We start from the raw sequence: 15236 nt of genomic DNA, 5'->3' as shown, positions 1-15236 counted from the left end.
GAAAATGAAGTCAGCATCTCCATAAAGCTTGTCTGCTGAAGGAAGCATGAAGTGCTCTAAAATGTCCCGGTAGACGGCTGCGTTGACTCTGGACTTAATAAAGCACAGTGGACCAACACCAGCTGATGACATGGCTCCCCAAACCAACACAGACTGTGGAAACTTCACACTGGACTTCAAGCATCTTGGATTGTGTGCCTCTCCATTCTTCCTCCAGACTCTGGGACCTTGGTTTCCAAATGAGATGCAAAATTTGCTCTCATCAGAAAAGAGGACTTTGGACCACTGAGCAACAGACCAGTTCTTTTTTTCTTTAGCCCAGGTAAGACGTTTGACATTTGAAGCCCATGTCCAGGACCCGTCTGTGTGTGGTGGCTCTTGATGCAGTAACTCCAGCCTCAGTCCACTCCTTGTGAAGCTCCCCCACACATTTGAATGGCCTTTTCCTGACAATCCTCTCCAGGCTACGGTCATCCCTGCTGCTTGTGCACCTTTTTCTTCCACACTTTTCCCTTCCATTTAACTTTCTATTAATGTGCTTTGATACAGCACTTTGAGAACATCCAACTTCTTTTGCAATTACCTTTTGAGGCTTTCCCTCCTTGTGGAGGGTGTCAATGATGGTTTTCTGCACAACTGTCAGGTCAGCAGTCTTCCCCATGATTGTGAATTCAACTGAACCAGACTGAGAGACCATTTAAAGGCTCAGGAACCCTTTGCAGGTGTTTAGCTGATTAGAGTGTGACACTTTGAGCCTACAATACTGAACCTTTTCACAATATTCTAATTTTCTGAGATTCTGAATTTGGGGTTTTCATAAGCTGTAAGCCATAATCATCAAAATTATATCAAATAAAGGCTTGAAATATCTTACTTTGCTTGTAATGAGTCTATATAATATATTAGTTTCACCTTTTAAGTTGAATTACTGAAATTAATGAACTTTTGCACGATATTCTAATTTTTCGAGTTTCACCTGTATATACATACTGATGAGCCAAAAAATTATGACCACCTGCCTAATACGCTGTTGGTCCTATGTGTGCCACCAAAACAGCACTGACCCACCGAGGCATGGACTTTACAAGACCCCTGAAGGCGTCCTGTGGTATCTGGCACCACAACGTCAGCAGCAGATCCTTCAAGTCCTGTGAGTTACGAGGTGGAGTCACCATGGGTCAGACTTGTTAGTCCAGCACATCCCATAGATGCTCAATCGGATTTAGATCTGGGGAATTTGGAGGCCAAATCAACAACTTAAACTCTTCATCATGTTCCTCAAACCAATACCGAACAATGTGTGCAGTGTGGCAGGGCGCATTATCCTGCTGAAAGAGGCCACTGCCATCAGGGAATACCATTGCCATGAATGGGTGTATCTGGTCTACAACAATGTTTAGGTAGATGACACATGTCAAATTAACGTCCACATGAATTTCAGGACCCAGGGTTTCCCAGCAGAACATTGCCCAGAGCATCACACTCCCTCCACCGGCTTGTCGTCTTCTCTCAGTGATTCCTGGTGCCATCACTTCTCCAGGTAATCCTTCCTCCCATAACCATCATTACAATTTTTTATCCCAATTTATTTATTTTGATGCCAAAACAGCGCCAACCCGCATCTCAGAATAGCATTCTGAGATGATATTCTTCTCACCACAAGTGGGACCTACACAATATTAGGCATGTGGTTTTAATGTTGTGCCTGATTGATGTATATTTCTATGGTGCGAATATAATGTTGGACACAATATTGTTAGATAAGCTGTATTTGTATATGACATCATTACCATTGTTGCTGTCTTACTTATGGAAGATGGATGTTCATTATGCAGTAAGTGTTAAATAAAGTGATAAAGAATGTGCAGGACTGTAACATTTTAGACAGTTGTGAATATTTATTTTCTAAAATAATTTAAAGAATGTTTTATTCATCAATAAACTTGTACAAAGTGCAGTAAACATAATAAAATAAATAAATATTCAATATTTGTTGTAACCACCTTTGACCATAAGCACCAATTCTCCTAGTTACACTTGTGCTCAGGTTTTCTATGTTGTTGGCAAGTAGGTTGTTCCAAACATCTTGGAGAACTTGCCAGAGTTGTGTTTAGGCTGTCTCAGCTGCTTCTGTCTCTTCATGTATTCTCAAATTGATGCTGAGATCCGTCATACCATCTGTTGCTGGAATCCTTGTTCTACATCTATTAGATTCTATTGCAAAAGGAATGTTTGGAAATTTGAGATGGATATTTCCTATTGATACACTAAAGCAGAAGATATAAAATAACCATCTTAAGTCAGTTTTTTATGTGAAACATCTAATGTGCCTAAGAATTTTTAACATCTGATCTAATTGTGATTGAGAATTTGTTCCTGCACTGAAGGTCAAGGATGGGAAAATTCCCATAGAATTTTTTGTTTGCGAGATCAAGGGCAGTAATGTACAAAGCTGAAAGCAAGTGTAGATGGGGTCTATTGATTTTATTTGCATCTAAGAAAGTTTTGATAACGCACTTGCAAAAACTGTATTTGTGTGCTCAAATCATGCACACAGAATTGTGTCAGCAGTATAATGCTTTCTTTGAAAAATAATGTGATGTCTACAGCCTGATGGGATGATGACAATTATAAGTAAGCATAAAAGTGTAAACACTGTGGATCTGTGACACTATCAAAACATTGATTTGTATATTTTTAGGGACCTGTTCAGCAAAACACGTGACTTACTAGAAAAACCTATGGCATGAGTTTGGGGCATGTTTACTTGTAATGAGATTTTGAGCAGGAATATTTCCATACAATTGCTGACATAATTTACAGGGGGGCGAAATGTCCTTTGCCATCAGCAGATATTAAGGCTAAATAATGTTTGTCGAGCCAAAATCAAAGTTTGTCTTTACTAACTTTATTTATCTAGTAAACTACTGTTATCTAAAATTACATAGAGGTGGAAAATGTACATGTGTACTTTAGAACTGATCCACTAGGTGGCACACTTGATCCAGCTAATAATTTGAATAGAGTACGTCAGTGAAATGATTGTGAATTCCCTGGTTGAGTAGCTTTAAGGAAAAGAGGAATAATACTGGCCAAACACTCAAATGACTAATTTCATTAATCTTACTTCTTTGGGCAGGATTCTTGAGCTGTTCTTTTTTTTTTTTTTGGAAGACTCCAAGTAGCCTTGATTCAGATCCCCACAAAGGTTTTAAGGGGGAAGAGAAGTGTTCATCATAATGGCTATTCATTTTGGTCATGCATTATGTTCACCATTTTACAACTGGACATTATTACTGTATAAGGAATGCAACCGTTAGGCATGGGTGGCAATAAACTTGAGAAGGAAAATATTACATATTTTCTTTCATCTGCTTTGCTAATTGGTGCAAAATATCTCAATTCCTGGCACTTTATGCTCACTGGGTTTACATTTAAGTGTAAATACATTAATCATAATTAAACCTCCTTTTTTAATATAATTGTAACATTTACTGTTTTACAATGTGGTCAGACCTTTGAAAGTCCACAAAGCACATGAAGGCAGTATACAAGTAATCCATATAACTCCTGTGGTTAAATCCATGTCTTCTGAAGTGATATGATAAGTGTGGGTGAGAAACAGATCAATATTTAAGTCCTTTTTTACTTTCAGTCTCCACTTTCACATACTTTTTCTTTTGTTTTTGGCGATTCACATTCTTCGTGCAAAACGCTACCCACTGGGCAGGGAGGAGAATTTATAGCTATTGAATAGAATTTATACAATTATAATATTAATCTGTTTTCCATCCACACCTATCGCTTCTGGTGATATGGATTTAACCACTGGAGTTTATGTGCTTTTTGGACCTTCAAAGTTCTGTCCACCATTCATTGGTCTTGTATGGACCTAAAGAAGCTGAAATATTCTTATAAAAATCTTTGTTTGTGTTCAGGAGAAAAATGACAGTAAAATGCTTAGGATGGCATGAATGTGAGTAAATCATGAGAGAATATCCAATTTGGGGAGAACTATCCCTTTAACTATTACTACTGCTTTAGGTCTGCGGTAATCAGTTTGTAATGATCAGTTGTAATGATGCAGTTGTAGAATAGCACTCCCATCTTTGAAGTGTAGTCATTATTACTCTAATTAATTGTTCTAGAGATTATTGCCAATGAAATTGGCTGAGGAAAAACAAATCTTGGAAAAGCACTTTGTTGTACCTCCACTTTTTACCAACAGAGGTCATTAGTACACCTCTATTTTAAGATTTCAACTAAAGACTTGGGGTAGGAAATGTGTTGTGACTTTCGTAGCAAGGGAACAATGCAAGCGATTTAAATGTACTTTTTTAGCATTTAGTGATACTACAGATACCAGTTCTGTGCTTGCATCCTATTGTTCATGTGTCTGACTATATGCAATTCAACCATAGTTAAAACATACTGTATGACACAAAATACTTTTCTACCATATATAACCAGTTATCTAATCATAACATGCATGCAATGATGAAGTGGGCTTCAAATTACAGTATTAAAGACTAAAATGCCACTAAAACTAAAATGCATTTTGTCAGAAACTAAAACCAAAATAAAAAATGTGTTGCCTGAATTAAGACTCAAACTATAATCAATCTTTACCAATATTTCACATAATTGTAAATTGCTAGAAATCATGAAATTAAAAGAAAATGTGTTAAAATATTTTTACTTTAAAATGTTGTAGAATGAGGTGAGTGTCTCCCCTTAACACACTGGGCAAAGACTCATATTTTCCTGCATGATCAGTATTTGCATAACAACAATGGTCTCTGGGACCATGAGAATATCCTCAGCATATAAAGCAGGTAAAAGGGAAGACAGGTCTGATTTTTGAGTCAAAGGTTCTTGTGATGAGGAGGAGAGTGTAGCCGTGCCGTGATGATGTACGGCCGGCTCTGAATCAGCTGATCAGTGGGAGAGCCACGCTGCATGTGTGTGTTTGTTTGTGTTTGATTTATGTTGAGTTTCTCATTAAACTTATTGTTTACTGTTCAGCCGGTTCCCGCCTCCTCCTTGCCTGTCCTTTACCTGTAACAGTGGTGCCAAAACCCCGTAGGGATGCACTGTCACGGAGTCCTCACCGCAACCATCCACTAGGGGAGCAGTCGCGGCTTTATGCCTGGGGTTACTGCTGGATGCCGAGAGCTGGAGGAACTGCTGTCGTCCACCGAAGAAGGGGAGGACCGGTTTTGTCCACCAGGGGCTAGAGGACTCGCTGCCATCCACCGGGGGAGGAGCAAGTTGATTGCCCCAGTCTGAATCGGATGGGGGAGGAGTGTGATGAGGAGGAGGGCGTGGCTGGGCCGTGATAATGCACGACCGGAGCTGAATCAGCTGATCAGAGGGAGAGTGAGATAAAGGGGAGCCGGAGGCGCCAGTTTGAGAGAGAGAGAGAGATAGAGAGAGAGAGCATTACACGTGGCCCTGCTGCATGTGTGTGTGTGTTTGTTAATGTTGAGTTTCTAATTAAAATTGATGAAGACATTTCAGCCGGTTCCCACCTCCTCCTTGCACTCCCTTTACCTGTTGCAGTTGTTAAATTCCAATAGCAGTATTTTGTGTAGCTTTCTGAGATTTCACCCTACATATGAGCTCCATAATGTTTTGAACTTACACTGAATTAATCTGATCTATTTCATTCAGTTGTTTTAAAAAGAAAATTGTATCCTGGCTTGCATCCTCAATTTCTTTATTCAGTTGCCTGTCCCTCCCCTTGCGTCTTCACAAATGTTGCAGAGGCCGCTCTTGCCCTGTTAAGGGAAGTGGGCATGCACATACTCAACTACCTCGACAACTGGCTGATTCTAACACACACTCGAGAGTTGCTGTGCACGCACAGGTATTTGGTGCTCAGGCACCTCAGCCACCTAGGGCTTCGGGTCAATTGGGAAAAGAGCAAGCTGTCTCCGATTCAGAGCATCTCTTTTCTCCACATGGCGTTAGTCTCAATGATAGCGTGCCTCACAAGTGAGCGAACACAATCGGTGCTGAACTTCCTGAAGTCATTCAGGTGGAGGACAGCGGTTCCACTGAAACACTTTCAGAGGCTCCTGGGGCATATTGCTTCCTCAGCGGCAGTCACGCCGTTCGGGTTGATACATATGAGACCCCTTCAGCACTGGCTTCAATCTCGAGTCCTGAGATGGGCATGTCACTGAGGCACACATGAGTTCCCTTATAGCAAGTGTCCAGATGTGTCGTGGTCACCAAAGATTCCTCTCCATGTGCAATGGGCACGCAGCCTCCGGTTCCTGGTCAGGACCACAACTGGGTTAGCACATCAACTGCCTAGAGTCGCTGGCTCTACTACTCACCTTGTTGAGTCTATTGCTGTTGATACGGGGCAAGCATGTGTTGGTCCGGTCCGACAACACAGCGACAGTAGCATATATAAATCGCCATGGTGGTGTACGTTCATGTCGCAACTAGCCTGCCATGTCCTCCTCTGGAGTCAGCAGCGGTTGAGGTTGCTGCGGGCCACTCATATCCCAGGCAGCCTCAACACTACAGTGGATGTGCTGTCGTGGCAGGCAACGTTCACCAGAGAGTGGAAACTCCACCACCAGGTGGGCCAGCTGATTTGGAGTCGATTCGGCAAAGCACAGGTAGACTTATTCGCTTCCCGGGAATCCTCCCACTGCCAGCTCTGATATTCCCTGACGGGAGCCCCCCTCGGGACAGACGCAAAATACTTTTTGAATGTCACTGTATTTTAATTACCAATTATTTTTGGTAATATTTTGGTAATTATTAGTGGAATATAGTTACTTTTATTTTGGATTTTAAATATGTAATCCTGTTAAATGTATTCCGTAACTCCCCAACCCTGTGTGTATGTGTATATATATATATATATATATATATATATATATATATATATATCAGCAGCCATATCACCCTGTAGCACAATCCCCCATTGGCCCTTATCAATCGTGGTGAGCGTACTAACGCACTATGGCTGCTGTCCTATCATCCTGGTGGATGCTGCAAACTGCAGGTGGTTGAGGAGTGTCCCCCTAATGTGATTTGATTGTAGTGTCAGAAAAGCGATATATAAATGTAATGTTTATTCATTCATTCATTAACAAATACACTTACACACACACACACACACACACACACACATGTGTTGCAAAACATCTCTGAGTTATATGCATTCCTTATGCTCATTGTGTTTTGCATTTTAAAATTTGTGCAAAACATACCTTTTCAATACATAACCTTGTGTATAGGGGAGACCAGGACTAGTTGTGACATAGGGAAGTTGTCACTAGAGTTATATTTCAGTAACCATAAGGTTTTTGTCAAAAGTCAAATTGCACATACTGTATGTGTTCTCCCTATTGTGTAAATCGCATGAGGAAAAGTTCAAAACTGGCAACAAGGACAACAGCTTTTTATTACCTGCCCCTGCTCTTTTACCAGCCTGCTCTGCCCTTAGAGAAGTTCATGGATACCGTTCATTGCTCAAATACGCCGCATTACCACTTACATTGGAGACTTGAGTTTTTAGTAATTGTATTTTTAGGCTAAGTCGGATGGATTGGATGTAACAGAATGGAATTTGCTGAACTTCATTCTATATGTTTCAAAGATTCACATCTGGGATAGTTTCAGCTGAACCGTCCATCTGGCATGGCTCCAACTCAGCTCTTGATGGGTTGCACTGGGTGTCTCACTCAGTATGAGTAGTTCCACTCTTCTCTCTCCTCTCTCACCTTTTTTAACCTTAGCCATATTCAAAGTGCTTTACACTGCATCTCATTCACCCATTCACTCACAACAATGACGGCAGAGCTGATATGCGAGACGCTCTGCAACTTGGGGTTCAGTGTCTTGCCCAAGGACACTTCGGCATGTGGAGTTGTGTGGGCCAGGAATCGAATCACCAACCCTGCGATTAGTGGAGAACCTGCTCTACCACCTGAGCTACAGCCAATGTGTCTTTGCTACTTTTCCTTTTGTCTTGTAAATTATGCCTCAATAACAGCTAATCGATCCAGCTCTTCATATTCCTATAGTTACATTTATTCACTTGGAAGACTCTTTTATCTAAAACGACTTAGTCAATCAAGATATACATTTTATCAGTTTGTGTATGGCTGATTTGGCTGTGGATAGGACATGTCTCTACTAGCGATAGGACGATGCGGTTATCTCACAATTTGTTTCGACATTCAAAATGAGGTTCACGATTCTATATAATCTTGATTCGATGTAATAACACTTAAATGACAAAGTATGACTGAAATTTTTTTTATTTTTTATTTTTTTAAATGTTTGAGGAAAAACTGCACATTGTAATTTCTCATCAAAATAAAGTTATTTAATACAAAATATAAATGCTCAAATTCAAATAATAAAGAGTCTCTCATATACCTTTCTCTATATAAAAAAAGATCTGTCATGTTTATGGTGGGTCTATTGTGTTCTTCCTGGGTGTCTATGTGGCTGATTGTTTTCCTTGTGTGTTTTCCTCTGTTCCCATAGGAACGCTCATTCGTGCCGTTCATCAGTTTATTGTCTGCACCTGCAGCTCTTTTCCCTCTGCCTACTTATACTCTTGTGTTTTTCTTTTTCATTGCCAAATTGTTCTGCATGTTTATGTGCTGTCTTGCCAGTCCAGTCCAGTCACGTCAGTTTTCCTGTCTAGTATTGTCCTCTTGCCCTGTCAGTTCCTGTTTTCCCGTCTGTGGATTTATTGTTGTGTTTCATCTATACTTACCAATATTACTCACCATGCTGTAATTCCATTCCTCCTCACCCGAATGTCCCACTCTACGCTGCTTCAAAGCCACGCAGTCATCGCTGCTATCCCTGTTGTTGTCATTACTGTAGCCATCACTGACTCTATTGCTGCTCTGTGTTGCTACTGTTATCTCTACTGAGTTTTGCCATCTATCTGCCATTCTTTATATCTCTATTAAACTGTGTTTTTGTGTACAGTATATCTGTGTCTCTGGGTCCTTCCTTACAAACTGTGACAAGATCACAAACAAATAAATCTTCAAAAATGACAAGCAATAAAACAGAACATAACATGTCCTGAAAAAGTGTGTGAAAATAAATGTATATATACAGTATGTAATGAGCCTAAACATTACACCAACAAAATGCAGAGGCATGGACTCCAATATCCCTGAAGGTGTCCTGTGATATCTGGTATCAAGACATTAGCAGCAGATCCTTCAATTCCTATAAGTTGTGAGGTGGCGCCACCGTGGATCAAACTTGATGGTCTAGCACATCCCATAGGTGCTCAATCAGATTGAATTCTGTGGAAATTTGTGACCAGGGCAACATTTTCATGTTCCTCAAACAATTCCTGAACAATGCGTGCAGTGTGGCAGGGCGCATTATCCTGCTGAAAGAGGCCACTTCCATCAGGGAATACCTTTGCCATGAAGGGGTGTACCTGGTCTGCAACAATGTTTAGGTAGTTTGTATGTGTCAAGTTGCTACATGAATGACCAGACTCAGGGTTTTCACAGCAGAACATTGCCCAGAGCATCACACTCCCTTCACTTGCTTGTCATCTTCCCACAGTGCATCCTGGTGCCATCACTTCCCAATGTAAACTGCACACACATACATGGCTGTCCACGTGATGTAAAAGAAAAAGTGACTCATCGGACCAGACGACCTTCTTCCACTGCTTGAAGGTCCAGTTTCGACACTCGAATGCCCATTGTAGGTGTTTCGATGGTGGACATCATGGACACTCTGACCGGTCTGTGGCTACACGGCAGGGTGCGATGCACTGTGCGTTATGACACATTCCTCCCGTAAACATCAATAAAAGTGTGTGTGTGTGTGTGTGTGCGCGTGCGCGTGAGTGTGTATTTATCACTTTGTGGGGACCAAATATCCCCATAATGATAGTAAAACCCGAAATGTTGCCGTTGTGGGGACATTTTGTCGGTCCCCCTGAGGAAAACAGCTTATAAATCATACTAATTTATGTTATTTGAAAATGTAAAAATGCAGAAAGTTTTCTGTGGGGGTTAGGTTTAGGGGTAGGGTTAGATAGAATATATAATTTGTACAGTATAAAAACCATTATGTCTATGGAAAGTCTACATAAATATGTAAACCCAACGCGTGCGTGTGTGTGTGTGTGTGTGTGTGTGTGTGTGTGAGCGTGTATTTATCACTTTGTGGGGACCAAATGTCCCCATAAGGATAGTAAAACCCGAAATTTTTGACCTTGTGGGGACATTTTGTCGGTCCCCATGAGGAAAACAGCTTATAAATCATACTAAATTATGTTTTTTGAAAATGTAAAAATGCAGAAAGTTTTCTGTGAGGGTTAGGTTTAGGGGTAGGGTTAGGGTTAGAGGATAGAATATAAAGTTTGTACAGTATAAAAACCATTATGTCTATGGAAAGTCCCCATAAAACATGGAAACACAACTGTGTGTGTGTGTGTGTGTGTGTGTGTGTGTGTGTGTGTGTGTGTGTGTGTGTGTGTGTGTGTGTGTGTGTTCTAAGCTTTTGGACATCCATCTAAAGTAGTTTTTGAAAATATTGCACCACTCTGAGTTGCAAAAATCTTTTTTTGATAAATGTCTATTATGAATACAGATACAGCGTAGTAAGACATAAGGAAGAAAGATTCAAGAAAGATTGTGATTGCATTGCAAAAATGGCAGAAATGAATTAAGAGTGCTTGTTTAAGAAATGTATATTACATGCTATGAAGTGAAAAAAATACATGCCTAATATTACAAGTTTTAGGCTTAATGGTTTTGCCAGCCTTAACGCTTAGCTCAGTTGAGTGATTGTAACTTTCTGCTGGTAGTAAAAACATATACTATACTATACATATACTATATCATTTCACTTCTTTTGACTACACTGAAAACATCATTACCATCACCATGGGACATGAATTATAGCAGCTGATAAGTGAAGCTAAAATGCCTGGTGTTCACATTGTTTGGGAATGAAAGAAAATGATAGATTACTGTGATTAAAGTGGAAGCAAAGGAAATACAGTAGTTTTAAATAGAGATTTAGAGTGGTTTCAAAAGTGTATGAGTCAGCCATTTCTGTATGTATGGAAATAGGCCTCTCTGCTCTATTTGACAAGCAGTATGCCTAAGCTGTATAGTTTTATACAGAATTGATTGGTAGATCCTTGTGCAGTTTTGTTTTAATCAATAAATAAATCTTTTAGATTATTTTTAAAGATGTACTAAGTTACTTGTCTTGTAACCAGTGACGGGTGAGACCACTTATTTATTTTCAATCCGATACCAATAATTTAATGTTCAGTATCGTTGATACTGATATCAATACCTATACTTCTATTCAACTGATTGTTTTGTGATTTCATTGGATAAAATGTGTAATTTCTAATATTATTTTTTGTTATAATTCAAGTAATTATTATATATTTTTTATATATATATTTGTGAGCCTAAACAGAAAATTATTAGAGTTTTGTTTACCCATACAAAAATGCATAGTATTTAATTAAACCATAGTTACCACACAATTAACCATGGTTACTACTACAATATTACTGTAGTAAAATCATGGTTAACTATTTTTTAAATTACTTATTAACAAAAATTGTACACAAACTGTCACCTTTAGATATGTTGTTATTTAGTGTGAATTTACTCCAAAAGCTGTTTCTCTGATTACCTATACAAGACACTTGTACTACTGGACTCTTGTTTGAAGCATTTATGCATGTTAAGATGAGCAGAAGAAGAAATAGTTCCCATCCTGCACAAGTATTTGCTAATATGGCCTAATCCTTTTTATTTAACTTTGAAATTTATGATGATTGTTCATGTTCATGGTAACCAAAAAATAATATCCCTAGTTTTAAAACAAAATGTTAGAATCGTTATTTTTGTGTGAGGATCGATATTTTTAATACAACATCAATATTGGAAGTATCAATGCTTTAGGATCGATCCGCCCATCCCTACTTGTAACTTGTTTTTCCACTTTAAACTTCATGCAAAGTCCACATATAGAAATGTCTTGCATGGAGGAATGAAAACGTAAATGGTGACTTTACTAGTTGGTGAGTAGCTGAAACTATTTGAGTAAAAGTTTGCTGTAAAACTTAAAGGAAACAATATGAAGGAAAACTCATCAAAGATATGTTGAAAGTAGGGCCGCATTAAAGCGCATGCTTACCAGGGCTTAAGTCTTGACTCCCAGGGGTATTGTCCCCCGTCAGAGTTCTCGGGAGGGTGCGTATGTAAAAGCGTTCAGCGGGAGACGCTGCTGTAAACACAGAGAGTGTGCACAACAATAAAACCATCCATGTAGCGCATGGTCATCAAGTGACAAACGTTCCACTCTGATGAATGGCACGGGCCCAGCCCACCTAAATGTGGCCCTGGTTAAAAGTCTGATAATACGTCATGGTATTCAACCATATACACTTTTGTATTGCATTATGAGGACTTTTGAATGAGTCACTATAGAACAAATGCACTTCATATCTATTAGGCTTTCAGTATGTTGAATGTCTTACATATTGGAGATAAATTGCCACCCACAGTTTGCAGGACAGGTTGTTCCTTTCCCGGTGGAGGGAGATTGGAAATAGATTTCTATTTCCACTAATGGCTTTTAAGTTGTAACTTGCGGCACCAGCTCGCTGCGTCAGCTTCTCTGCATGCCATCGCAATATTCCGCACCCCTGAGGAGACTGAGTCAGCACACGACAAGAAGGCATTCTAGAATGTTCTTCTCATTATCGTTCAAGAATAGAAGCATGTGTGTGATTATATTGGTTGGCTATTAGAACTCTTTCTCTTGAAAATTATTTTAGTGTCCAAAACAAGGGGCAATATTTAGATATATATATATATATATATATATATATATATATATATATATATATATATATATATATATATACAGTACTGTGCAAAAGTCTTAGGCACATAAGATGTTTCACAAAAGCATTTGTCTTAAAATGGTTATTTATATCTTCAGCTTTAGTTTGTCAATAGGAAATATAAATGTTGGACTCCCAAACATTATTTTGTAAATAGAAAAGATTAGAATAGAAGAGCAGGGAGCCCTGCAACAGATGTCATGCCACCCCCCACTGAACATAGTGTCAGTCTGAGATTACATAATGAGACAGAAGTCCAGGTGTACCTAGGAGAATTGGTGCTGTGTTAATTGCAAAGATGGTCACACCGAATATTGATTTAGCTTTTTTATGTTTACTGGACTTTGTATGACATTAAGTGATAAATGAAAACTATTTATGTAATTATTTTTGAAGACATCTTCACTATGCAACATTTTTCACAAGTGCCTAAAACCTTTGCACAGTACTGGACATATATAACTTAGAGACTACAAGAAATATACTTTCCATCTTTTGATATAAAAAAACATGAATTGCGTCATTGAGAAATTGAGAAAGACTTGGCCATAAAACAGTACAGACATTCTCATAACCATTATCTGTATTTGCAGAGATAACTTCATTATTCTTCAATGTTTTTCTCTCCCATAAAGCATTTCCTGGCCAATAACCAGACCTGTTAACAGTCTGAAACATGATTCAAAGCTTCATGGAAAGATTATTTAATTGGACTTCATTAGATGCATAATATGCTTTTTTGATGTTTTTTGCCATTTGAAAACATCCACGCCTTCACTAATCACTTTCAAAATTAGATTATTTAACATAGTGGAGTGTTGCGCAAGTGGGGTGTTGTCTAAGGGGAAGATGCGAGTGTTATATCGTCCGACTGGGGGAGGACCGCCCCTGATCTATAGCAGAAGACCATAGTATTGTCTTGTCATGTCTTTATTTATTTTTTCATCATGATCAAACATTCAATTGTTGTGTTAGTTCCATTTTAACCACATTTTGACCAGTGCCACATGTGAAGCAAATAACGTTGATCATCTCTTAACAAGGCCACATGTTAATGTCTGGGTAGATTAGATGGTAAGCAAACTATCAGTTCTTGTAGTCAGCGTGTTAAATGTAGGAGAAATGAGCAGGAGTAAAGACCTGAGTGACTTTGACAAGGGCCAGATTGTTATGGCCAGATGACTGGGTCTCTGAAATGGCAAGGCTTGTGGAGTGCTCCCGGTCAGCAGTGGTGAGTACATAGTCAGTAACTTGGCAGAATTGGGTCGATGTCAGGGTATTGGAACATTCGGTAGCTACATGTTGACTTCCTGTGTGATCATGTTAAAGTGTATAAATGTGCTATCAATCTTGCCATTTCTAACCACTGATTTCCCAATTTAAGCCACCTCTACTCTCAGGCAATGGTACATCCATTATGGTTATTTTTTCACTTGAACATGATTACTATATAAGCTGACTCTGAATGTAAATGTTTGCTTTGGCAACAATTCAGTTATGCTTCTTTACTAAATTAGTTCATGACTCAGTTTATTTAGCTATTTGTGGCACAATTCACAATATTTTTTCCAAATGTAGGCTGGAGACACAAATGTAACTTGAGAGTTACGCTGTAGTCATCTCCTTCCTTTGCCATTGAGTATTATTATGGTTTTTATAATCAATTATTAAATTCTGTAATCAATGCATTAATTACTAATAGTCAGATCACAGTTCCTGAATGCTCTGATGCAGTTTTACACCCCATGGTAATTATTCAATAACTAAATATATGAATTGTCATCAGGTGAGTATATCAATCCTATATGTAATATGTAAATTATCCATGTAATAATTTTTGTAACATTTATCAAACATTCAGGGCTCTCACTGGGTCACTGTCAACACTATATTAAAAGGCAGCATTACACAAACCCATCCTTAACATTACATCACTTCAGCTAACAAAACCAGGGAATGTTAGATTGGGTTTCATATACAGACTATGACAGACAGAGAGAACATTCAGCATGAGTCACAGCCCACAGAATAATTGGATTCCCCCGGCCTCTCTTCAAAAACTCATGGCAACATAACAAGATAGCGGAGCAGGACTTCAATTCATCATGACAAATTATCTCAACTCATTAGAGCCCTTAGTAATTAGAGAAGCTGCCCAATTAAGTGAAAAAACAACACTAGGAAACAAACACTAGCAGACTATCTCTCTCTCACCCACTGTCCTGTTCTTTGTTTTGATAAAAACTGCTGCCATGACAACGGACATAGGTAAATACACAGGGGAGGGCAAGAACGCGGTTCTCATCTTTGTTTCGTTTCACCTCATATGCACTCT

Source organism: Xyrauchen texanus, chromosome 41, assembly GCF_025860055.1.
Source record: "Xyrauchen texanus isolate HMW12.3.18 chromosome 41, RBS_HiC_50CHRs, whole genome shotgun sequence".
In the NCBI taxonomy this organism is placed as follows: domain Eukaryota; kingdom Metazoa; phylum Chordata; class Actinopteri; order Cypriniformes; family Catostomidae; genus Xyrauchen; species Xyrauchen texanus.
Note: the sequence above shows the minus strand (reverse complement) of the source record.